Source organism: Canis aureus, chromosome 5 (assembly GCF_053574225.1).
Source record: "Canis aureus isolate CA01 chromosome 5, VMU_Caureus_v.1.0, whole genome shotgun sequence".
In the NCBI taxonomy this organism is placed as follows: domain Eukaryota; kingdom Metazoa; phylum Chordata; class Mammalia; order Carnivora; family Canidae; genus Canis; species Canis aureus.
In genome coordinates, this window is record NC_135615.1 from 9,509,970 (window position 1) to 9,523,645 (window position 13,676).

General features: G+C 45.0%; 2 long non-coding RNA genes across 7 annotated transcripts in view; both read left to right on the forward strand.

Moving 5' to 3' along the window:
• Positions 1 to 13,676, forward strand: part of LOC144313316 (uncharacterized) — a 357,200-nt gene that overhangs the window by 90,889 nt on the left and 252,635 nt on the right. The window lies entirely within an intron of this gene.
• LOC144313671 (uncharacterized) overlaps positions 1 to 13,676 on the forward strand; it is a 66,609-nt gene that overhangs the window by 1,579 nt on the left and 51,354 nt on the right. For 5 of the 6 annotated variants that reach the window (XR_013379294.1, XR_013379296.1, XR_013379295.1 and 2 more), the window contains exon 2: positions 774 to 850. The exons of the other annotated variant lie outside the window; for it this stretch is intronic. This is a non-coding gene — a long non-coding RNA (uncharacterized LOC144313671). The remainder of the gene's footprint in view (positions 1 to 773; positions 851 to 13,676) is intronic. 6 annotated transcript variants of the gene reach the window in all.

A 13,676-nucleotide genomic window follows, 5' to 3' on the forward strand; every position in this document is an offset into this window, starting at 1 on the left:
TATTTGATTCAGAAGAGGATGAAGAAAAGAAAAAACAAAAATCACCTGAGGGGTGCCTGGGTGGCTCAGTTGGTTAAGTGTCTAACTCTTAACCTCAGCTCAGGTCATGATCTCCTCTTAAAAAACAAAAACAAAAACTTGCAAACCCACCACCTAAGAGAGAACCACTGTGAATATTTTTGTATATTGCTCCAGTCTCCTGGAAGGACTATATCTCCCAGACATTGTGCCTTCCAGACACTAAAATAGTAACCTTAAATTGCAGCAGTTTAAGAATTCCCACAAAATCAGGATAGGATGCCTCAAGATTCAGCCAAGACCTGGAGGGGAAAGGAAGTGACTCTTGACCACATATGTCTACATGGAATCAGGGCCCCACTATTCATTATCCAGGGAATCCTGGGCTAGGGCAAGTTAATCCAAATTTCTAGCTTCAGGCTTCATCTCTCAAAGGGAAAATAGTAATTGTACTTTCAAAGGGTTATAGAGATAATTAAGTGAGTAATGTATATAAACACTTTGAACAGTACCTGGAATGTCAGTATTCAAAATATTATTATGCTTACCATTTAAAAGGATTTCTTAGCATCCTTTCTATTCCATATTCAATCACATGCTCCATTTGACTTTAATATCTATTGTGTATTGTTCTGTGTAATATTAAATAATCAGACAATTCTGGAGACAGAGAGAACACCCAGCCTGATACAATGTTCAATTTCAGAAGATCATGATTTCTATTCTATTATCATTTGGTTTTCTTCCCACATCAGGAGTTTCTGCTAAAGACGTAGGTATTCTGGATCCTCAGGTCTGGCAGAGAAAACTTCCTAAGATTAATTTGTTACATGTAAGTAAGAATGTATGTATAATCTCTGTGTAAAGGAAAGAGATTGGCAGTTGGTTGGCACTGAATGCACGTGCATTAAATGGACCAGTTAATGGAGCTTGATCTGGCCCATCACTCTCTAAGCAGCTTTCTTCAAAATCTGGGGGCTGGAAACAATCTAAATCAGAATGCCAGCAGCAGAGTCCAGGAGGTCTCTACCATAGAGAAGCTCTCGTTGTAAGGGGTTCATTCCGGATGGATGATGTCAGGAGAGTGGGGCACCCTCCATAAACAATCTATACACCTTAGCAGGCTGCTGAAGATTCCTACTTATAACCTACCAGTAAGATGATGAAAGAACCAGCAAGTTTCCCAGGGGTCAGTTAGTCCACTTATTGGGGCAAGTAACCACACATTTTGGCTCTAGGATATGGATGAAAATAATAGGTCTAATATTTTTTAGTGAATTCCCAAGTAGTCCATCAGTGGCAAGCCAATCTCTTTCCCTGCACACATACTGTTATAGACCATGTCATTGTCCCCAGACCTTCCATCTCTATATTCACTCCTTTTGCTCTGTGACTTTGCAGTTTTTTCCTACCAAAGGGGCAGAGTATGCTTCCCAACCCCTTGACTTTGTATTTGACCATGTGACTTGTCTTGGCCAGAAGAATGAGGTGCCTTGTATGTTTTCACTGTTGCTTTTGGGATTTCACCATTTCCATGAAGAATAGGCTTAGGCAGGCTCTCTGGTCTGAGAAAGGGGATGAGGGAGCAGAACCACCCAGGTGAACCCCCAACTAGATCAGCCAACCTCTAGCATACCCACAAACACGTAAGCTAAATAAATCCTCAAGGTTGTATGTCATTAGGATCTATAGTTGTTACACAGCAATAGCTAAGTCATACACCAACTCATTATCTGGCTGGAATAAAAGAAAAGCCTGTTCCCTCCACCAGTGGAATGTAGAGAGTCAGAGACTAATAAAATGAGAAGGCCAGATACCAAGCTTCTCATTCTTTCTTCTTGAGTATGAGAGATGGGGAAAGCAAGAGACATTCTGTATATTTTAGAAAACCCGAGAACATCAGGAACCGGTGGCCCATTTTCTTGGTATTGCACAAGGGAGGCTGTGAGTCTCCAAAAGACTCCTGCATTTTGCTTACCACTGTGCCAGGGGGGCCATTGTACTGCTTTGGCTGGGGGGGAGGTGTCTGGGCCAGTGGCCATGGCACTTAGTGCTTCTGGCTTTCTCCAGTCTTCAGAGAGTTTGTAGGGGATCTAGAACTCACTGCCTGCTCCAGCAAAGAGGGCTAATGGGATCAATGGCCTGACAAAAGCTTGTGGTTAGAACAAAGAAGCCAGAGACAAATGGCCGGGGCCCTGGTGCCAGCATAATCTTCCCCCCTCCTTGAAAGACAGGTAAGAGGCCAGCAGCTCTCCCTCAGCGATCTCACGGATCCAGTGGCTCTGCAGACCACTGACCAGCCAGATGTCATCTTGGGGAGAAGTGGGTTGGGAGGTGATATGGAAGAGAAACCTGCCACATCAAGCATTTACCTAAAAAGATGCCGGGTCACCCCCCCGCCCCCCCACCTCAAAGAAGCATCAAATGGCAAGTGGCAACTCTTAAGTGTTTTTGTTGCTGCTCTGGATATTGTGGTCAGTGCTCTTGTGACTTTTTTTTTAAAGATTGTATTTATTTATTAATGAGAGACACAGAGAGGCAGAGACACAGGCAGAAGGACAAGCAGGCTCCATGCAGGGAGCCAATGCGGGACTTGATCCCGGGACCCCAGGATCATGCCCTGGGCCGAAGGCAGGTGTTAAACCATTGAGCCACCCAGGGATCCCCCTCTTGTGATGTTTAAACCCATACCTGAGTGTGGTGTATTCTTTCTTAGAACCTTGTTCTCTATAGCATTGTTTTCTCCAAATGGTAACCAATGTCAGGTTTTCATTTACGAAGAGGGCCTCAAGTGCCATGACCCATCTAAGACTCCAGCCCACAGTCATGTGCTCACCAGAACCAGTGGAAACGTCCTGCTTCAGCTCTTGGCTGTCGGCAGCTCTTTGCAGACTGGGTTAAGTTGAACAGGAACAATTGTAAGGGAGGGCCTCACTGCATTGTCCATATGCTATGTAACCCAAACTGTATTTTCATGGCAGAGAGAACAGAAGCAGGGCTCCAAGCGGATTTCGGAGCAGTTCCTGATTCTCATGCCTGGGTCCCCTATCCAGTTTCCCCCACCTCGTTTTACATTTCAACAAAAGGCAGTGCCTTGCAATCCCAGAGTTTATTTGGCCCGTGTCATCTGAGAATGCAGCGGGGGGTGATTTGTGGCGGGTCATGATGTGTTAAGGGGGCCCCAACTGCTATCCAATACCCCACACGTCAACCCCTTCCTGGGGGTGGAAAAAGGAGCTGAGCCTTTTGGCAAGGTTACCTTTCATTTTCTGAGGTCTTCCAATGTCTTGGTTGCAGCTGGATGTGCTTGCAGAGCAGAGGCGATGTTCTGGGAAAGAAGGGGATGTCTGTCATGCAGCCTGGCTGGGGGCAGGGGGAGCTGGAGCCTTCTTGGGGCAGCCTGCCCCTGCCTCAGTGTCCAGCTCAGCCCCCTACAGGGCCCAGGGGCTCAGCTTGACGTGGAAGAATGAGGAGGCTGATTGGGTTCTCCAGGAAGAGGCTCCTACAACAAAATGAACTTTCAGCTCCTGTAGATTTTATTTTCCTGGTCAAGCACCCTTCCCCAAGTATTCATTAAACAAGTGGCAGACACTGAGCTCAGAACTCAAGACCCTTTTGCCAGTTATTCCTTCCAAAATAAATTTCCAGGCAACATGAGATGTTTGATGATGAACAGCCATCCCAACCTCTCTCCGGACGTGGTTCTTCTTGACTTAGGACCGGCTCTAGTTTGAGAACACTTCGTTTTGTGACTTGCAGACTGATGCTCAGGGTTCACGTGTCCTGGGTAGAGTTCTTGGGATTTGTTCCAGAGATAGTGGAGAGCTGAAGGGATTTGTGGGAAACGTAGTTTCTGTTTCTGATGCTTCCTTCCCCTTGGTAACTGGGAAGGAGTTTTAACTGCCAAGCAGAAGTCTCCCCAAACAGGAAAGAGGTTTTGGAGGTGGGGGTGCGAGCAAGGCCTAGGTCCTGGTGCCTTGGCTCCCCGGGAGGCATTTGGATGACTTACAGCGAGGGATACTGAGCAGCCACTGCACGCCTGCAAATTTATCTCCCTGAACTACGGCCTCCCCATCTGTTCCAGCCTCTAATTACAAATGCAAAAAATAGCTAATTTGCAATGGCATCATAAAAAGGGAAAATATAAATGATTTAAGAGCAGCTCTATGCTATGTTGTTCGTGTTTTACACACTCCAGGCAGAGAGAAATTGTTCTTTCTCCCCATGTCGGGAGACTTTCCTCTCATCAGCCAGCTTCTGATTTGGCCAGACTGTGGGAGATTTCCCACAGAGTTGCAAAGAGGAGGAGGGGCCCCAGGATGGAGCCGGTCACTGGGGTTACTGCTTAAGGCCCTGGTCTGCCATGATGTCTGGATTATTTCAACTCCTTGGGGAAATCTGTAATGTGGAGCCAGTACCAGGAGTCTAACTAGGATCACTATAAATTATTATTTTTTAACTGTGCCAGTGATGAAATAGGGTGGATTTATCATGAATCATGATAGAAAAAAGACGTAGAAAGGTATGTGCATGCACTGAGCCATAGATCTGACTTCCTATTCTTCCTCTCTTCCTCCTTGCCTTCCTTTCATCCTCTACACCTGTCTCGAATTGTGCAAGACCTAAGAAATCACCGAGTGTAGCAGCAGCATGGGATAGAGGAAAGTCAGGGGTCGCCTCTAGATCCCTGTTGTGCTCCCAGCACCGGGTGGTTATGGAAAAGCAGGGCAGGAGACAACCTCCCCCACCCTCACTTCTCCTGGATCTGATGGACGTGAGCAGCACCTGCTTTGCTTCCTTGGTCTCCGCGGCCATCCTGTGGACTCCCCTGTGGCAGTGCTTGGTAAACCAGAAAGCCCTGGGCCAGCTCTTTCATCTCATGGATGCTCTGCTTAAACCAGAGCCTCACCCTTGCACTTGTCCCCAGCACTCGCCTCCTGAGTGACCCAGGATGCATTGGACACTTCCTTGGCACTCATGGCTGTGCTGACTCTTGGGGGTGGGGTCATGGGGTGGGGCCAGGCTCTGGCTGAGGCCACAAGAAAGAAGACACTTTCTTTGTTCTAGAGGAGCCAGTTGGTCCAGTTTTACACCTCCCTCAGGAATGGAAAGCCAACTTCCCTGGGAGTGCAGAGACCTGTACTCAGAACCAGTATTGCCAGGAACTTATTAAGAACTCTGAGCAAGTCACCTTGCTTCTCTGGGCCTCAGCTTTTCCTTGTTCTACAATAAGAAGGTTGAACAAGATGGTCTCTAGGAGCTCTTCAAGCTTTAAATATCTGTTGTTATAATATTATCAAGCCCAACTATTGCAGCTGCTTTTGTTTTATTAACTGTAGATTTGAAATACTCATCTTCTCTGGGATGCTTTGGTGGCCTTAATCATGCTATGACTCGTCATTTCCATCTTTAAGGATGGTATATGTGCAATAGGAAGATAATGCATAAAAGTTCTTTCAGAAAAAGTGAAAACAGGGGCACGTGAGTGGCTCAGCTGGTTAAGCATCTGACTTTGGCTCAGATCACGATCCCAGCGTCCTGGGATTGAGCCCTAAACCCTGAGTCAGGCTCTTTGCTTAGTGGGGAGTCTGCTTCTCCCTCTTCCTCTGCTGCTCGCACTCTCTTTCAAATGATTAAATAAAATATTTTTTTAAAAAGTAAAAGTAAAAACAAAATATCAATGGACAATTCATATAGAGTTCTAAATAAGTTTTAAATAGTAGATATTTTGGGGTGCTTGGAAAAGATTATTCTGACATTTGTTAAAAGGAGAAGGAAGGCTGTATTCAGGACTATTGCCATAGGAGAGAAAAATCAGGCTTAATTCCAAATATAGTAGAGACAGCTAGGGATTGGGGCACCTGGGTGGCACAGCTGGTTAAGAGTCCAGAACTTGTTCTCGGCTCAGGTCCTGATCTCAGGGTCGTGAGGTCAAGCCCCACATCAGGCTCCATGCTCAGTGTGGAGTCTGCTTGAGATTCTCTCTCCTTCTCCCTCTGCCTTTCCTGCTCATCCTCTCTCTCTCTAAAATAAATAAATCTTAAAAAAAAAAAAAAAAAAAAAAGACAGTTGGGATTTATAGCCAAGGAGCAGAGTGATGAGCCCATGAATGGAAAAATCACTAAGTGGAGACAAGAAGGGTAGGAGGATGGAAAAAAGCAAAATCCAACCATGTACATTTTAGAGATCTTATTGGCTTTACACAACGATTCATGAGTCACATAGCACCCATTTAGCAGACAGAAAGAAGCTCCAAGGAACTATACAAAATGAAGGACTTTTGGGATCCCTGGGTGGCTCAGTGGTTTGGCGCCTGCCTTTGGCCCTCGGTGCGATCCTGGGGTCCCGGGATCGAGTCCTGCGTTGGGCTTCCTACATGGAGCCTGCTTCTCCCTCTGCCTGTGTCTCTGCCTCTCTCTCGCTGTCTATCATAAATAAATAAATCTTTTTTTAAAAAAATGAAGGACTTTTATAGGCAGAATGGAGCAAGAACAAGGAGGTTGAACTAGGCAAAAAAGCAGCTGGTTATTGTAAGGTCACCTTCCCTAAAGGGGAAGATGAGGGCCTATCAGGCAGACTGCCCACCTGGTGCTGCTCAGGAAATTCCTGATTGGCTTAAGATTCCATTTCTAGGAGAGCTGAAACCGCAATTAAGTCTTGGTTGATGAAAAAAAAAAAAAAGTCTTGGTTGATGACCTGGGTCTTAGCACGGGCAACTCCATTTTGGACCTGTTGTCTTGTGTTTAACAAAGGATTCTTGCTAAACGCGTATAACAGGATTCTTGTCGGAGGCAAGCAATCAAGGATGGGGGACTTCCTACCAAGCTAAATTGGCAGGATTTTTGTTACAAACTGGACAAGGCAAGTCAAAGACAAGGTCCAAGGATGAGACCGAGTTGAAAAGAAACCTCAGAGGAGCCTGTCTAAAGTTTGGTCAAGGAAAGAATCTTTGTCAGCGGGAGCAAATAATCTGTTTTCAAGGACAGTGAAACTCCTTTTAGGGAAATTTTTAGTATACTTTTCAGATAATTGATTTATCATAGTTGCTTTACAATAAAATTAAATAATGGAGGAGGGGAGGACAGTATAGTGGAAGGATAGGTTCCTCTTTGGTTAATGAGACCCTCAGATCGCCAGTGTGGTCAACACTCATATTCGAAGGCGAGCTTAGTATCTTGGACTCCATGATATGGTGATAAACTACACCTGAGTCAACCATCTATGCCCCTGTGAAAAGAGCTGCCATTACATTATGTTTTTTCTTTTAAATATTTTATTTATTTATTTATTCATGAGAGACACACACACACAGAGGGGGGTGGGCAGAGACACAGGCAGAGGGAGAAGCAGGCTCCATGCAGGAAGCCCGACGTGAGACTGGATCCTGGGTCTCCAGGATCATGCCCTGGGCTGAAGGGCGCGCTAAACCGCTGAGCCACCCGGACTGCCCTACATTATGTTTATCGTGTAAAGAGACCTGTTAGAATATTTCTTGGATTTTTCCACCATCCCATAATTTTGTATACAAAGAAGTTTTGATAACCCTGTGTACTATTGACTCGGGTTCAGAATGTGCTACATAAACACCACAGTGTAGACACATATTACATTGTCTACAATGCATGCTTCTATACCCTGCCTTCCCTCCACTGCTCCATCCCCGGGGCACACTTAGGCTCCTTGGTTCTAGGAGTTCAATGATTCTGTCCGTAGAACAGTTCAAAGAAGAGAACAGATTTTCTGGATCCTAACCCACTATTTTTAACTCAAGATTTAAAAAGGCAAGCAATTCTGAGAGAGAGATTTTAAATTAAGAGGACAACAAAGTGGGCCACCTGCACCCTCCATCCAGGCTGCCTGCCGTAGGCTGGCTTGGACTCAACGAGGATGAGAAGGCAGATACACTGGTTTTCAGCAGTTTTTGGTTAACATGGGAACTCTGCTCTGAGGTGCACAGAAGCACTGATATCACTGGTGCATTAGAGAACACTCGGAGCAGAAGGAAGGTTGGCACAAGTGGAAAAAAGAAGCCTGAGTGTAAACCACCACCAAAAACTAAGGCCAGTTAAGACTATGGGGCTCCTGGGTGGCTCAGTGGGTTAAGTGCATGCCCTCGGCTCAGGTCATGATCTCAGGGTCCTGGGCTCGAGCCCTGCATCCGTCTCCCTGCTCAGTGGAGAGTGGGCAGAGACACAGGCAGAGGGAGAAGCAGGCTCCATGCAGGAAGCCCAACTCCTGAGGCTCTACTTGTTCTCTCTCTCTTTTCAAATAAATAAAATCTTTAAGAACAAAAGGACAATTAAGACTAAGAAAAATGTCCACTCCTGTTTGGCATTCTCAGGGTTTCAAAACCTTCCAGAAGCAAAAAAGAAAAATGGCAAAGCTGAAGAAACAGCATCTTTCTGCAGAGGGAGGAGGGAAAATATTTCCCACTCCCCTCAAATGTGGAGAATGGAGAGCATTAAGAAAACCAAAAAGCTTTTGCTTTTCATTTATATGTATGAACACTTCGTTGTCTTCAGCAGAAGAAAGCAGTGTTCCAATTGTATTTGCAGATTGATTTTTGCTGAATAGATGTAGCCTCATTTTATTCAATCAGAAAAGAATTCTCTTCAATTATAACCCTATTTGCAAACAACATATTTTTAGCCATTGAACAGAACTTTTGGAGCTGTGATTGAGTGCTTCTTTGCAGCAGTCTGGGAGTTGTGATGTTTGTATTTTCTCATATTTAGGCCCACAGACATTGGAACCTGCGGGAAAAGGGGTCCCCAAGCTGTACAAGGCCCAGAAAAAAATGAACTGTTTGCTCGTGTCCACGGTCCGAGCAACTTCAAGAGAGCATTCCCTGGTTAATCTGGACATGGCTAATCCAGCTCAAGTGGATTCCAGAAAAGACTTTAAACATAAATTGTATTCCAATTGTTTCCATCTAAGCCATTCTCAGTTGCTGGGCTCCTAGAATCCCGATTTAGCATTTCCATAACACCTCAGTGAATTAGAGGAGCTTTCTGGGTAATTAGCATGCAAATGTGCATTTCAATGCAAGATCTAGACAAGCTTTCACTCTCCTGCTGAGGGATTGATTTTGTTAGAGGGCCCGAGAAGGTGTGTTTTTCATTTAGACACGCTTATGGCAAATTCCAAGTAGGCTGTAATTGATAAGGAGCCTTATGAGAAATGAGATATATCCCCACAGCCAGTAAAAATAGCTGTGCCCTGTACTGGTCTGCCTATTTTGGCTGAAAGATGAGGAATCAAGGAACGTTCATTTAAAGCAATTCCTGCTTTGTGTGAATTTAAAATGTTGTAAAGGGGCTTTTCAGTCATTATCTACAAAATAACTGTATTAGAGGACTTTATTAAGTCTCGCAATCTGACTTCATTTATTATTTCTAAGAATGACTCCCGTAGGAGTGAGGGAATAAAGCTTTTGTTCGGTCTTCTTTTCCTCCCAGGAAAGAGGCCCACTGGAGAGAAGTCTATAAAGGTTTTCCCCGGTGACATTCAGGAGGATGGCTTGCCGTGCTCTCTGGCAAACCATTCTGCTTAGAGCACTAAAATGTGTAGCAGATTTCCAAGTTTTTTGTTTTCGTTACTGGTGTTTTTTTGTTTTTGTTTTTAGTGAAATATTTTTCCTGGCTGGATTGAGATTTTGTGGATGGGATGACACATCTTATAGTATCTGAATTAAGACTGAGCAGGGAGGTACCTGGGTGGCTCAGCAGTAGAGCGTCTGCCTTCAGCTCAGGGTGTGATCCCAGGGTCCTGGATCGAGTCCCACATTGGGCTCCTGTGTGGAGCCAGCTTCTCCCTCTGCCTGGGTCTCTGACTCTCTCTCTCTTTGTCTCTCATGAATAAATACATTACAAATAATGAATAAATAAAATTTTTTTTAAAAGACTGAGCTGGGAGGGGTTAGCATGTCAGGCACCAGGGCAGCTTGAAGCTTCTGGGGCCATCTATGGCAAGGAAGTGGTTGCCTGACATTTGAGCTTCCTGTCTCTTGAAGGAGCAGTTGGCCCCTCAGTGGTGCAGAGGGGAGGGAAGCTGTGTCCTTGAATGGGTGGTGATGGGGGCAGAGGATGAAAACGCACCACTTTTTAGCATCCAGGATTATGGGTACGCTGCTTTTGTGAGCCTGTAAGAAGGCCACATGTTAACCATGGTTAGTTACCTCTGGTCCTGGGACTGTGGGTGATGGTTCCTTCTTTATATATTTGTCTAACATTTAAAAAGCTCTCTACAATGAGACTGCATTACCTTCAGAATCCTAAAACACTGATTATTTTTAAACTTGCCGTGCAGGAGGAGGTCACAAGGTATCATGGAGCTGACAGTAGCAGGAAAGCACTAGATGAAAAATGCAGCCTCATTTGGGCTGGAAGCCCTTCCGAGGCTCCACAAACCCTGACGCTGGCGTCCACAGCATGGCAGGGGTGGGGGCGTTCGTTTGCTCCCCACTTAGGAAAGCTCCCATTCTCTGCAAGGTGCTCCCAAGGACTGCCTCTGCTCCCAGTCCTCCCCTTGCAGGGCTCCCGGGCCGGCATTCGCTGAGCGCTGCCCTTGACTGTGGTACCAGCTCCTAGCACATTGATTTATGGAGCTATTTGGTGTCAGGTAATTGCCCATCAATATCCTATTTATCACCCAGCTTGTCACGGGTTGTGGCTGCTATTCCACAAAGCCAAGGCCTTTGAGAAAGGTCCAGTGGCTCAAAGCACAGGAAGAGGAGGTAGGAAATGTACCATGGCCAAGTTCTTTTTCTCCCCACTTTGCTTATTGCTGGGCTTTCCCTTGAACAAGGGGAGGGATAGTGGCATCTGTCGAGGACACAGAGCTGCTGACTGCAGCACGACTTCTGGACGCCAGGAGGATCCCCTCTTGTTCCAACTCTTCTCCCCCCACATCCTTTCTAAATAAATGTGATCTGTGTTGCATAAGAACAAAATCTGCATATTCAGCAGGTCATTAGATTTTTTAAAAAGTACATATGAACAGGCTGGAAAGAAATCCATCAAAATACAAATACTCTGTGGTTGATAGAAAACTTCTTTGCTAGATTTTTTTTGTATCGTCCATAAGGAGGATGTGTTTCTTAAAAACAAAATAATGCATGTGTGCGTGTTCACTGATAACTTGAAATGCCACCATTAAGGAGTCATTCCTTCGGCCTCCGGTTTTTTATATCTTTAAAATGCAGATGCTGAAGAGTTCATCATTTTAGAAAGAAGGCTTTGGGATGGATGGGCCTCCAGAGAGCCGGCTCTCATGAGTCTGAGGGTGTGTGGGGGCTGCGGGTGTGGGTTGGCATGCTGGGAAAAGTGGGCAGAAAGTGGGCTGGGAAACCAGCTTTGCCCACCACAGGGTTTGCCCGGGGTGCACCTGGTGACCCGGCATGCTGGGACTCTCAAGCACAGACATGAGGAGCCTCCTGCTTTGCAGCACTGAATTCCTGGAAAGCCCAGCTGTTGTCTGGAGCCCTGGAGATCAGGAAACACTGGACTTTCCAGGCCCTCCCTTGACCTTGACTTTCAAGGGCTCTGTCCGGATGCCCTTGCCTTCTCCTGCCTGGCTCTGCAGGGGGAGCAAAGGAAGCTGGAGCTCTGGTTGTTGCACAACAGAAAGTCCTGGCTCCTGACACTGAGTGATTAAATGTGATTTTTCTTTTAAGAAAAAAGAAGCCTTTTATCATACTCCTAGGGCTGTCAGAAACCATTCCGGTAGATTTTCCTAAGTCTTGTTTTTTCAGATGCGAAAGTGGGAGGCCGTAGCTGTCCTCACCCTATCTCACCCTTATAAACCGCAGGGAGGAGAGAGAGGATTTCCGGTTTGGTCAGGGAGGTGGTTTGCTCCACGGATCTCCTTACATCCAGCGCAGCCCTCATCGAATGGAAAGAGGCTGTGGATTGTTTCAATCTGCAGATTCTCCTGTATATGGATTATGTCTGAAAATCTGGGTCCCAGGGCATGATGTGAATGGGCTAAGGAGTGCTAATATTCACTGGATTCATTACCTGTACCAGGCACCATTTTTAACAGCTTTGTGTTTATTCATCTATTTAATTCTCACAACAACCTGATGAGAAGGTAGTATTGCCATTGCCATTTTCTGGGCTAAATAAATAAATAAATAAATAAATAAATAAATAAAATTGAGAGCCAGAGTCACTCACCCAACACCATTCGTTCAGTGAGTAGCATAGCTAGGTAGGCTATAAACTGGCCTTCACCCAATAACCACAACACACGTCTCCCGCCATGGTGTGTGGTCACCGATGGTCATTTCAAATTTTGCTTTCAGCTGTGTATAAAAGTTTTAAAAATTATAAAGAGATACCTTTCTAGATAATATGCTAATTACAATGTGCTCACAATTTACATCTATAATTAGGAGACCAGGGAGTGAGTGATTCTGTTCCTTGAAAAGGGAGAGTACAAATATTACTTCCTGTGGAAACCACATCCAAGTTCCAAGAATAAAAATAGCATACCAAGGGGTACTGGCGCCCAATGGGAGCCCACCATCTAAATATTCTCAGGGCGGGGCGCCTGGGTGGCTCAGTAGGTTAAGCAACTGCCTTCAGCTCAAGTCATGATCCCAGGGTTCTGAAATGGTGTCCTGTATGGGGCTCCCTGCTGAGCCTGCTTCTCCCTCTCCCTCTGCCTGCCATTCCCCCTTGTGCTCTCTCTCACTCTCTCTCTGTCAAATAAATAAATAAAATGTTTTTAAAAATAATCTCAAGGCCCAAGGATTTTAGTGATTAAGTATCTCAATGGCATGAATCTAAAATACGAGGAAATGGGTCAACCAACTCAAACCTGCCCCACTTCAGTACAGGGGAGGTCTTTTTCCACATACCCTCCTAGATTCTATGGCTGGAGCTTTGTTGATTGGAATGACAAAATTCTCATTAACAAGAGAAAAGCATACAAATTTATTTAATATATGTTTTACATGACAAAGGAACCTTCATAAGAAAATGAAGACCCTCCTTCCCCCCCTACATGTTTGTATCCTAGGTTTGATGAAGAATGGAAAGTCATGGAAAACAGAATAGGACAAAGTATATGAGCTAATTGCAGTAACATTGGAGGAAACTTAGCAAAGCCTCTTGGTTCAAATTCCTCTCAGGGCCCTTCAGTCTTCAGAGCCGAGGATACTCCTTTTCTCTAGGTTTAGAGAGAGTACCTCTCACATGAGGATCTCATGACCCGTTTGGGGGGATACAGGGGAAGTCAGGGAGATCTTCTTGCACCTGGCATTTCTCAATTTAGCACCTTCAGCCAAAAATGTTCAAATGCCAAGGCCATATTTTGGAGTAGTGTGTGAACCTACAACAGGCAACAACAAAACTGAAATAACAAAAATTTAAAGCCAATGGCATCTTACAACCAAGGCATTCAGTGCAACATGGGTATCAAGTTTCTTTTCATATATTTTTAAAATGCCTTTTTATAGAAATGAAAACACTCATTAAAAAAAGTTTGGGGGCACTTGGCTAGCTCAGTTGGCAGAGCATGCAACTCATGATCTTGGGGTTGTGAGCTCAAGCCCCACGTTAGTCATACAGCCTACTTTAAAAAAAAAAAAAAAGTTTGGTTCTATTTAAAAAAAAAAAAACTTTGAAGAACAGTTATGTGCAAATCTCTGCTTG